The sequence below is a fragment of the Rhodamnia argentea genome, chromosome 1, assembly GCF_020921035.1.
Source record: "Rhodamnia argentea isolate NSW1041297 chromosome 1, ASM2092103v1, whole genome shotgun sequence".
Classification (NCBI taxonomy): Eukaryota; Viridiplantae; Streptophyta; class Magnoliopsida; order Myrtales; family Myrtaceae; genus Rhodamnia; species Rhodamnia argentea.
The window spans coordinates 14,551,436-14,562,392 of NC_063150.1; the positions used below are offsets into that span (position 1 = coordinate 14,551,436).

A 10,957-nucleotide genomic window follows, 5' to 3' on the forward strand; every position below is an offset into this window, starting at 1 on the left:
AATTTTACAATTTGTGATCGTACAATAAAATAATTTATTTTAATTTTTAATTTTAAATCTAATTAAAAACAAAATTAATTACTAGAATTTGTATTGAACATTGATAAAGGAAGATATAAATATTATAATAATATGCCAACAAAATACATTCATCTACCATTCTCTATTTTTCCCATAGATTTAGCAAAAGATCAAAGAATGTCCTAAATTAGACCCATCCACATAGCTACCTATATGCGATGACATTAAGAAGAAAAGCATAAAACTCACAAGAAGAATCCTAAATGACAAGTTCTTGACTTCCAACGCGCTCCTGGTGATGCCAAAGCGATGTCCATGTACTGGTACAGTGGACTAGAAAAAATCTACAGAAGAGAAAGGACGATGAAAAGGGTTAGAGCTAGACTAAAGATGGAGAAAATTGAAGAGTGTGAATGTAACTTTGCTAAAACACAAGGATAGGCGCAATGTGTTTATGGAGATGATGAAACAAAATTGAGGAGGGTGAGACGAGATACATGCAACGAAATGACCGTTTGCAGCAAGGCGGAAATTTTGTCTAATGCCTTCACCCAAACTGGACCCCTGGTGCTGTTGAGCAAATAGGGCGAGGTGGAGGACCCATAAGCCCAATATCCGACGAACGTGACCGCATACATCAGTAAGCATCCTGACAGTGAACTGAAAGTAGAGAGCTTTCAGCATGTTATTTACAGTAGGTTCTCTCACCGTTGCCTGTCAGATACACAAAACAACAGTCATTGAGGCACATATGTATATTGTACATTTAATGACAGAAGAAAATTTAAGCAACATCTCTCTATCTAGCAGATGATGAACAAAAATTTCAGCAGTATTCATGACAATGGAGAATTGCCATTGAATGGCCGTTTGGTGTTCTTACACGGAGACATAGCTAACTATAATACAATCAGATTGTGTTCCATCTAAATTGATCAGAAGAGTCATAGAGGTCATTCCCAAGTAGAATAATCAACTCTATTGGTACGAGTACTTACTCTAAACTCTAGTGAGCAAAGATGGTTTCCATGCTTGTTCTGTGAACTTGTTTTTTCTCTATAAAGGTCAATGATTCAACTTCAAAGAGTACCTGAATCTCTGGAAGCATTCCTGTATTATATGCAAAAACAAGATTTGCTGCAGCACCGATGGTAAAATTTTTTTTGCTTGTTTTATCTCCCGGTATGCTATAATCTCTGGCAGGAGAATTAAGGCCTATAAAACCAAGAACAGCGTTAAGAATTTCCATGTAATTAAAGCCTTCTCTTCACAAAATACGATAAACTTGCATCACATTTCCACCAGATAATATGGTTCGCAAAATATTAAGATGTTACAGTAGACGTGGTTTAAAACATACTATTCGACAAAAATATGCATAAAATAATACCTTTTCCCACAATGCCCTCGAGAGCATGGAGGGTGCTGAGTGATCCAGCAAGATCATTTGCCCAGATGTTCCTCCCATCAACAACTCTAGCAAAGAGATACTTACCTGTGGAGAGCCCACCCTTTATTAAATCAAGGGTCTTAGTTCCACGGACCAAATCAAATCCAAATCCAATGACAACCTTCAACGAAGTAAGAACTTTATATGCCTTAGTAGGAACATCAGTAAAATATGTTTCGATGACAACATTCACGCCATATAGACATGATGCTAGTTCTGACTATGCTTCAGTAAATGCTTGCAGTTTGTGAGAATCAAGATCCATCACAAGGGTGGGGCTCATCAAACTGAATCCACGAAGCACCAGCTGCCTTAAGTTCATACACGACTTCCCTAAATGGCTTGTCACTGTCAGGAAGAGCGTTCAAAACTTGAGCAAATGAAAACTCCTAGAGAAAAGTTTAAATTCTTACTTGTAGATGGGAAGTATTTTTTCGAGAAGGGAGAGAAGAGAAAAGGCCTTCTCAACACTCTTTGCAGGCTTGGATAGTAGCAAATATGATACTAGGCCAACAAGGACTGGAATAGTGTCTACGCCAAGCTGAAAATTGGCAAACAGATTTAAAACAGATAGATTTAAAAATGCTAAAATTATGCAAAAGCACAAGGAAGACAAAAATGTATGAGCTAATAAAAAGTTACAAAAAATTGAAGAGATTACTACCACCAACAATAATTCAGAATGTCGTCAAAGAGGCAGATCCAACTCCACCCCCTCCAAATTGTTGAAAGACCTTTATTTCCCATCCCATGTTACCTTCACGGTAATCAACAAAAACTTTCGCAATCCTTGATTCTTATACTTTTTCACACCAAATTGATAACTAGAGGATAGATGGTGCTACGCTCAGCAATGAAAATAGTGTTCCATTTCGGTTTCTCTTTTTCAAATCCTTTCCTGCAATCAAAAGATGTGGTTTTTAGCCCATTCTAGCAAATACTAGACAAGGTAGATAGCTCAAACTTTCAGATTCAATGAAAATGCAAGGACAATTTTAGGCCAAAGGACAGGAAAAGAGAAGCCCAGTGGTCCTGATAGGCAAATTACACTACAAAAAAATAGATTGTATGCGATGGAAAGGACTGGCAAAAAAGAAGCCCAACCGACGACTTTCATTTCTTCAAGGCACTTTCTATACGATGAAGCTTCCTCATAAAGTGAAATTCACTCATTTTCAAAATCTGGCAAATTGACTTTCTCAATGCAATAGAACCATAGTTTTGCTACTTACAATCACATCGCAACAAATTGAATACCTTCAATTTTCTAGTCAAGTCTCTAAGTGAAGAGAACCACTTGCTCCTCTTTCACTTGTCCCTCTATGGCCAAAGCTGCATTTAGAAATCCATAAAAAAAAAAAATCAATTTTCTACTTATGTAGCTGAATGGATAAAATTCAGAAGAGGCAATACCTCATGTGTGTACTGCCAATTAGCCCAAATCGGGGTCAATTAAACTATTGACAAGATCATCATCAGCAGCAACAACCTCATTCTCATTGTGTCGCCCATCATTATGCCCAGCACCTATTTCATGAGTGGAATGCATGGGAGGAAACTGATCTTGATTTAGGTTGAGGTGTCGCAAGACCAATTGCATTTGAATCTCTAGAGATTTGTGTTGAGTCTCCAGAGATTTATGTCGCTCATTGACCTGTTTGATTTGCTCATCCTTACGTGACATTTGTTCTTTGACCACTTTTATTTCTTCGTCCTTTCGTACAAGTAAATGTCTTAATTGGGTCATATGTTGGGTCATTTCCTCCTCAAGTCGTGTCCTCCTTGAAATAGTTGGATTGGAGGATGAACTTCCAGCACCCTTTGATGCGTATACCCTTGATAAAGATCCCATCCCAAATATTTTTCCTCTTTTCATCCCACCCGATGCCTCCACCCATAATGTCGTATTGTCAAATGCTGGCTTAGACGCAACACCATCATCACTGCCATTAGTTGTACTCATTAAAAGCTCATCATTTTTTCCTACATCAACAAAATAGATATCAAAATAAAATAACTTCATATATGTAACTAGCATAAATAGTGGAAGCATTCATGGTTTTCATTTTAGTTTTCATAAAGTCAAAAGTATAACCTTACATACCTTAACAGATTTTGCTCGGTCGCCAATCCATGTCTCATCTTTCTTTTGAAATGTGTGTTCAAACGTAGCTACATACGTCGGTTCCGTCCCCAATTCATGTGCCTACAAAATTGAAACAAAAATGAGTAATTGAATTAAATTAACAAAAAACATGTTTAACAGACTTACCATTCTTTTTCTGTGCTCCCCAATATTGATAGAGCCCCCAGCATATGTCGCAGACCCTTCACTAGAAGTAGAAGCTTGATTCTTGGCATTTTGTTCACTCCTTTGCTTATTCTTTTCACTCTCCCAAATTCTCTTTACTTCAATCCAATCATCAACGGTAATAAAATCAGGCTTCACATTTTTTCTCTTTGCTTCATTCATCGCATTACGTATGTGATCACCAGCTTTCTTCTTAAAAATTCTTCTAATTTCATCCTCTTCCAATTCATCCCACCTGAACTTTCGCTGTAATCAATAGAAAAATAACTTTATTTACGCCAAACTTAGTTTGTGAGACAATAGAAGGATAAAACTTACCTTGAACTCGCTCCACCACAAATCCTTTACTTGTTTTGGAGCGCCACCGTAACTAATCCAAGGCCCCCTCCAATAGTTATTCACCATTTTATTAAGTTCCCGCACAATGTACGTAGCTTACGTGAATATGCAAATAGAGACAATCATATCTAAAACTCAAACAAAGGGATACCCTAAATATTACATTTATTTAAAAAAAAATGAAGTACTTACGAATCTCCATATGGGCATATCATGAACCGGCTATCTTCTTCGGGTATGTTTCCCTCATCATTCGATTGTTCCACCGAAGGTGGAACCTATGCAGATGGACCTGAAGTACATTCAATTCGCATGTGTCCAAGTTGTCTCCTAAATTGTTCTTGAGGGTTGGAGGAAGGACCAATGTGTCCATGTTGTCCATCAGCATGTCGTGGCTAAGGGTGAGATGAAAGGGACGGGGATGAGGCGGGGGAAGGCGAAGGGGAAGGGGAAGGGGCTGGTCTTCCTTGTGAAACTACACCACGCATATAACCTCCACGTCTATGATACTAACGAGTAAGAAGGTTAGGCAAATATCAGCAAAAATAATAACCTATATTAGGGACACATATCATGAAGCTTACCATTTTCGGATTAGAGAGCAAGAGATAAACTTGAGAGAATCAAAGAAACTTGCTATCGCCTCTTATGAAATTGTTGCTCCACTTTAGCTATCTCTTAGAGTGAAAAATACATAGATCTAACAAGCATCTAATGCATGGAGGGAACACTAACTCATGGCCCACTCGGTGTAGTTTCACGGGTATCAACATCAAGTGCAAGATAATCAAAAGAGAAGTAGTAGGCTGGAATAACTACCCTTTATTTCAGTTTCTTAACCACGGTTAATGGGCAACTCCTATGTCAAATGCCATAAAAAGTTACATCGAACACTGATTAATTGTCATTTGACAGCAACTCATGTCCAAACTAATCACACGTAGCATTTTTCCCTTCACCACATACATATCAAGCATTAAACTGAACATTGAGCCACACAATTAAAGTAGCAGAAATATATAGGTACTTTTCACTTCAAAAGATATAACCAAAAAGGAGGAGGACGAGGGACGGGGGAGGAGGACTACAGAGTAAGCAAATTCTAGCCCACCAAAGGATTGAAATGTTCCACAATGAATTGAAATTTACCAGACAATGACTGGTACATTAACCTTTCCATTTATTACCTCTACGGGGTTTGCAACAAATATTGTATAGATCGGATGCCGACATTCGAGCGATATTTGACCATTTTCTGGAATGGAATACTGAACATTAACAACTCTCTGCATCAACCACAATGAGAAATATGTAAAGATTAGACAATTAAAACTCATGGAGGACTAAAGAGGTTTCCACATAAAAATTCTAATTAAAACTCCGACAAATCAAAGCAAAATCAACATTTTGTGCGGGTGCACAAATCATAGAGAACTGAAGAGGAAGACACTGGTTAATTCTTATTACACACACAACACTAATCTAGGGCCTTGAATCACGGAGAAATGCGACTTCGGTTTCTAATTGTAAGCGAACAAGAAAGCCAAAGAGAGAGAGATCGGGCTGCGAGAGATCGAGAGTGAGCTCATAGGAAGTACGACAGAGAGAGATCGAGAGCGAACCGACGACAAGAGTGAAAGAGAGAACAAGAGCGAGCTGAAAGACCGACAGCCAACTGTTGTTGGTGGCGATGAGATCCGGAGATGGAAGTTTGCGTCGTTTGCTAGGGCTTCTTCTTTGGACAGCACGCTGATAAGGGTTCCTCACCTTAGATCTGCAAGGGCTCAACCGATTATGCTCTTAAAATCAACATCGATGGATCATTCTCTGCAGAGGTGAGACTCGTGGTTACGAGGTTACACGGACATGCCTCCCGGGAGAATTTTCGCATGTCGGACACGTGTCGGCGTCCGACACGTGTCGGACACGGCGGAACACGCGGTTAACGCTTCTTCGAGCTTCGACACTCGGTCAACCGAATGGACACTGCCCTGATTCACGTGTCCGAGAGTGAGGCAAGTCAAAATTGAAAAGAGACAAATTTTTCTGACCTAATTTTCTACCTCTCACGGCGGTTGAGGGTGCTGCGAGTCTTGACGTGGGGGCGATTGTGCAGCAGGTGGGTGAGCGGTTAGGATCGGTTTGCTTGGCAGCGAGGTTGAAGAGAGAGTTGTGCAGGAGATTGAAGCTCGCTGGAGGAGGAATGAAAAGTAAGGGGCGGGGGAAAGAAAAGTAGAGGCGCTGGAATGAAAAGTAAGGGGGTGGGGGCCGGGGGGAAAAAGAAAAGTAGAGGTTGCGCGACTGAAAAGTAAGGGGGTGGGGGCCGGGGGAGAAAAGAAAAGTAGAGGACGATTAGGGTTTGGGGAGGTTTTTAATGTTTGTTTTATTCTTTTCTTAAAAAAATTTTAAAAAAGGAAAAGTAAGAGGCGAGGCTGAGGACATCATGCTGCGCACGGGAACTTGGTGGAATTGGATCTGAGTTCTCGACAACTCATGAAAGCCGAATCATCTCTAGCGGACAAAAATCAGATACATCTGAATTATCAGGTGATAGAACAACATCGGTAGGAAAAGCGATTCTCTTCCTGAATTTATTTTGTTTCAGATAAGAGGAATTAAGAAAAATGAAACGCGTATGTTGTGGAATCTAGATTGATAACTGATACTGGACTAAGAACAATACTGGCTAACACAAAGACCAGTTAAATCAGCACTTTCAGAAATTCCAACGCAACAGAAGAATTTGATTATTCAAGAAAAGGAAATTAAAAAAGGCAAAAGACAACGCAATTGTTTACACCGACTCCAGGTCTCGCAAAAGCTGGAAAAAGAAATTGATGGAAGAGAGAAAAACAATGAGACCTTGCACTGCATCTACCCGACAGAGCCGTTACTGTGTGGTAACGGCATATATAGACAAAATGGTAGATAATTTTCTTATTCAGCTTCGCATCAGTGAGGCGGCATTGAAGAGATCCACTCGAACTGCTATCTCATTCGGACTTCCCATTTTGCTGGGCAGCGACAAAATTCGGGACTACCTATGAATAAGAAAACTTATGTCGATAGTATATTATATAAGCAATGGTACAGAATATGTGTGTGTGTGTCTGTGCACATATAAATGAGATTGCTTGTTTAAGTTGATAAGGAAAATCATGATGTAACCAATAGCTTAGTAATGTCATCACCACTTGCCTAAAACAAATGAGGTGTTTAAAGGAGAATGCCAGACATGCTATGTAAAGAGAGATAAGTTGGATGCGAACAAGGTGTCTGTATACCTTCAGGAATGCTGACCAATCAGTGCTGGTACATTTGGAGGTTGGGGAGTTGAATTTCTTCAAAACGAACAAAGAATTTTAAACCTCAGAACCCAAGAAACAATTCATCACCAGATAATCAAGTGAATCTTTGCCTATACACTCTAGTGCCTAGAAAAAGCATGGGAAAGAAATCCTTTCTACAAGTATAAGAAATATGCTTTACGAGAATGACATTTATAGGAAGAGACGTGCACTTCTGTACCTTGAGAATGTGTGGAACATCCTTTACCAACTTTAGAGTCTCACACAAAGAATCCATCAGTTCCTCAGAGAAAAGGAAAAATGAAATCTTCAATTTGTTAAAGAAACACCATCGGTGCTTTTAGCTGTAAAAAAGTATCATTCAGGAACCATTTCTAAAGTGAAACCTCCCTAGACTAAAAGTCTATTAGAACAATTTCTGGCCCCAAAGGTTGCCAACAGCCAAGCCCTTCCATCAGATACAGAGAGAAATGTATTAGTACGTGTTATATGGTTCATTTACTAATGCAGGCCCTTTTGCTGAAGCATGTAAAAAAAGCACTGTAGGATACAAAATTCAGACAATTGTTCAAATGCTCAAGGTCGAGTATGGGCCTCAGGAACCAACTTCTAAAGTGACAAGAGCCATTAGTCAGAACCTCAAGTCAGATGTCGCTCATGAAAGAAGAGTGCTACAATCTCATGAACAAAATTTACCTCAAGAGCCGTCTACCCATTAGCGTCACACACTGGATCGAGATCATGGTTCAGTTCCATATTAATATTTCCAATAAAGAAGACAGGCTTTCACTGACCTTGTTCATCCTGCGAAAAACCGAGAACCTGTAATTGAAAATATCAGTTTATATCTTCAGACTTCGGCCAGTAAAATGACATATCAAGTATTTCTTCATTACCCTTCCTTTGCTCTACCAATGCCCATGTGGCTTGGATGTTTGTCTATTTGAAATATCTGCAATGCTTCATGGGCAGCTGCATCTAGTCTGAGAAAATTGCTTCTGTTGAGCAAGTGAAGGAAATGCAAAGTCTACTTCCATTAAACACCACCAAGGTAGTTGGGTTTTTTTTTGGGGGGGGGGGGGGGGAGGGCAGGGGGTGTGTGTTTGCAAGAGAGTTTATGAACTATAAGGAAATAGATACAGTGAAATCTGAATGATAGAGTCGATGGTGATTGATGAATTCCCACATTCCTTTTGCTCAAGGGTATCGACAATTCTTTCATTCTCCAAAATCGCCAGAAGTCCTCCACTTGCACGAACTTCAAGATCACTTCCCATGTCCATCATGGAACTTAACTGGAAGTTCATGTGCAAAAGAAAGCTTCAAGTTTAATATTAGGACAATAATAGCGAATGCATGTTTCACATTACCAAGAGAAAAAGTACATTATCGTTAGATCAAGTTGTGCAAAAGGAGTAGGTGATGCAGGGCAAACGCAGGATGACAAACAGAAAATGAACAGAGAGGCGGGAATTCAAAAGTTCTGGAATGCCAGCGGAAGAAATGTAGAAGAGGCAGAAATTCAACAGCTTTTTATTCTCAATCGTGCAAAAATTTTAATAGAATCCTAAGTAAATAACATAATTATTGGATCCATTGACCTCATCTAACTACAAAGGAGATTGGAAAAAATAAGCCTCTAGGAAATCCCCTGAGAGAGCATTTCCAAATCTGACTTAATATAGTTAAATATACCATAAATTAATCCATCCTTTGAGAAGAGAGAATTAGTGTTGACCCTCGACGCAGTGCTGAACCCTTACGTGTTCCATCACAAATTGTAGAACACCGCCTCAACATGCACAACCAATTAGAATGTGGCAAAAGGATATAGATTCTTACATAAGAGATTCTCTCCTTGATGCTTAAACCATTGTCCATTCCTGTAACTCGAAGATACATTAATCTGCAGAAGCAATTTAAAAAAAATTAAATCTAGAAGATGGAGGTATACGTCTTTTGCATCGGAACACACATATATTAGTCACAGCTGAGCCAAATATACTTTAGTCAAGTAGAAATAAAATGTCTGTCTTACATATGCCTTTTTTTTTTAGCCAACTTAATGCTGATTCTGGTGAAGTGAAAATAATGGTTGCCGTTCCAATAGACGGAGGTTGGTTTTAAGCCTTGATTTGCTCAATGTGTTTCGGTTCTCATTCAGGATACACTATCCTTCTGAAGATACAGAAGAAACTGAATCAATAGAGCCTCATTCTTTCTCCATTTTTTTCTCTTGAAACCACAAATTTGTTCTATTGCAGAAATGATAATCAACTACAACAGGAACAACGGCCGTAGATATGAAATGAAGAATGCACTTAGATAAGCAGCGAAACATCAGAATTCAGAGAGCGGGCGCGCTGTTCACAAATAAACAAATGTGTCAATGGAGATCATAATGCTTACATAGACAATGCAGCGATGCAGTTGAGGGTTCATTTCTGCTGCTTGTCTTTTTACCACAAAGGACGCCTCGATGAAAATCAGTCTACTCATATGGGGAGTCATTTGAACCCTCGCCATCACTGGTTTCCTTGGTGGGAGCCATGTTACGTGGATTCTTTAGTTCATCTAGTTGCAAGAAAATTAAATAAATCCATCAGAGCTTTCAAGTTAGAGTTCAAGATTGGGTAACATCAGTCCAGCATCAACATCTGTATGGCCACAGAATCTCCCCAAAGCCATGCCACCGCCGCCTAATTTAACTAAATCTATAAACATCGTTAAACCCGATGGACTAACAAGGAACAAGTTCTTGAATCAGACACAATTATTCAGTCCAACCCATCAAAGACCAGCAAAAGAACATTCCATTTGAAGCTCGAACCATCCCGAGTCATCACTACCAGCAAGCAACTTCAACAGTGCACTCGAATGGTTACCAAATCAATCCCCAAAGCATTCCTGCTTCAAAGTACGCTAAAGAGAGAAAGAGGGAGAGAGACCTTCGTTCACGAAGTTGAAGAGGGGTTCGTAGCCCGGCACTGTGTATGTCCCGACGAAGGCGATGGCGAAGTCCGACTCGGTCCGAACTCCGCTTCTTCGAAATACTTGAAGAACCTCCTCTCACTCAAATCGAAAACCTCCAATCCAACAAACCCCAGACCCTATGCGACCACAAAGCACAGCAATTTAGCTCCACTTTACCAAAATAACAATAATAATTCCAGTCTAAGTGTTACCAGTTCACCAAGTACCTGCATGACGGGAGAATCCACATCGAATCGTCCCAAATCGACCTTCTCCGAGCACGTAGCCACGCCTTCGACGCGAACGTGGATTTCGCCCGGCCGTCTCGCGAGGAGGCTCAGCAGAGCAGAGGGGGAAGTCCCGGAGATCGGAATTGACATAGGCATTGTACTCCTCGTCGCCGAACCTTCGAAGGCGCCGCCGCGCCGCGAGGAGGAATTGGGGGCCGTTGGACGAGCTCCGCGAGATCACCGCAATAGTGTGGGTGGCCATTTGATAGGAGCAGAGTGAGAGCGAAGGTTGGGCGGGAGGGGGGCAACGAAGAGAAAAGGAAGA

General features: G+C 40.2%; 1 long non-coding RNA gene across 1 annotated transcript; it reads right to left on the reverse strand.

The window, feature by feature from the left end:
• Positions 1-7,970: 7,970 nt before the first annotated feature.
• On the reverse strand, positions 7,971-9,257 carry LOC125315575. Its single transcript, XR_007198747.1, has 3 exons — positions 9,125-9,257; positions 8,570-8,724; positions 7,971-8,427 (listed from the first exon to the last, which is right to left on the reverse strand). It is a non-coding gene; the product is annotated as an uncharacterized LOC125315575 (long non-coding RNA).
• Positions 9,258-10,957: the final 1,700 nt, after the last annotated feature.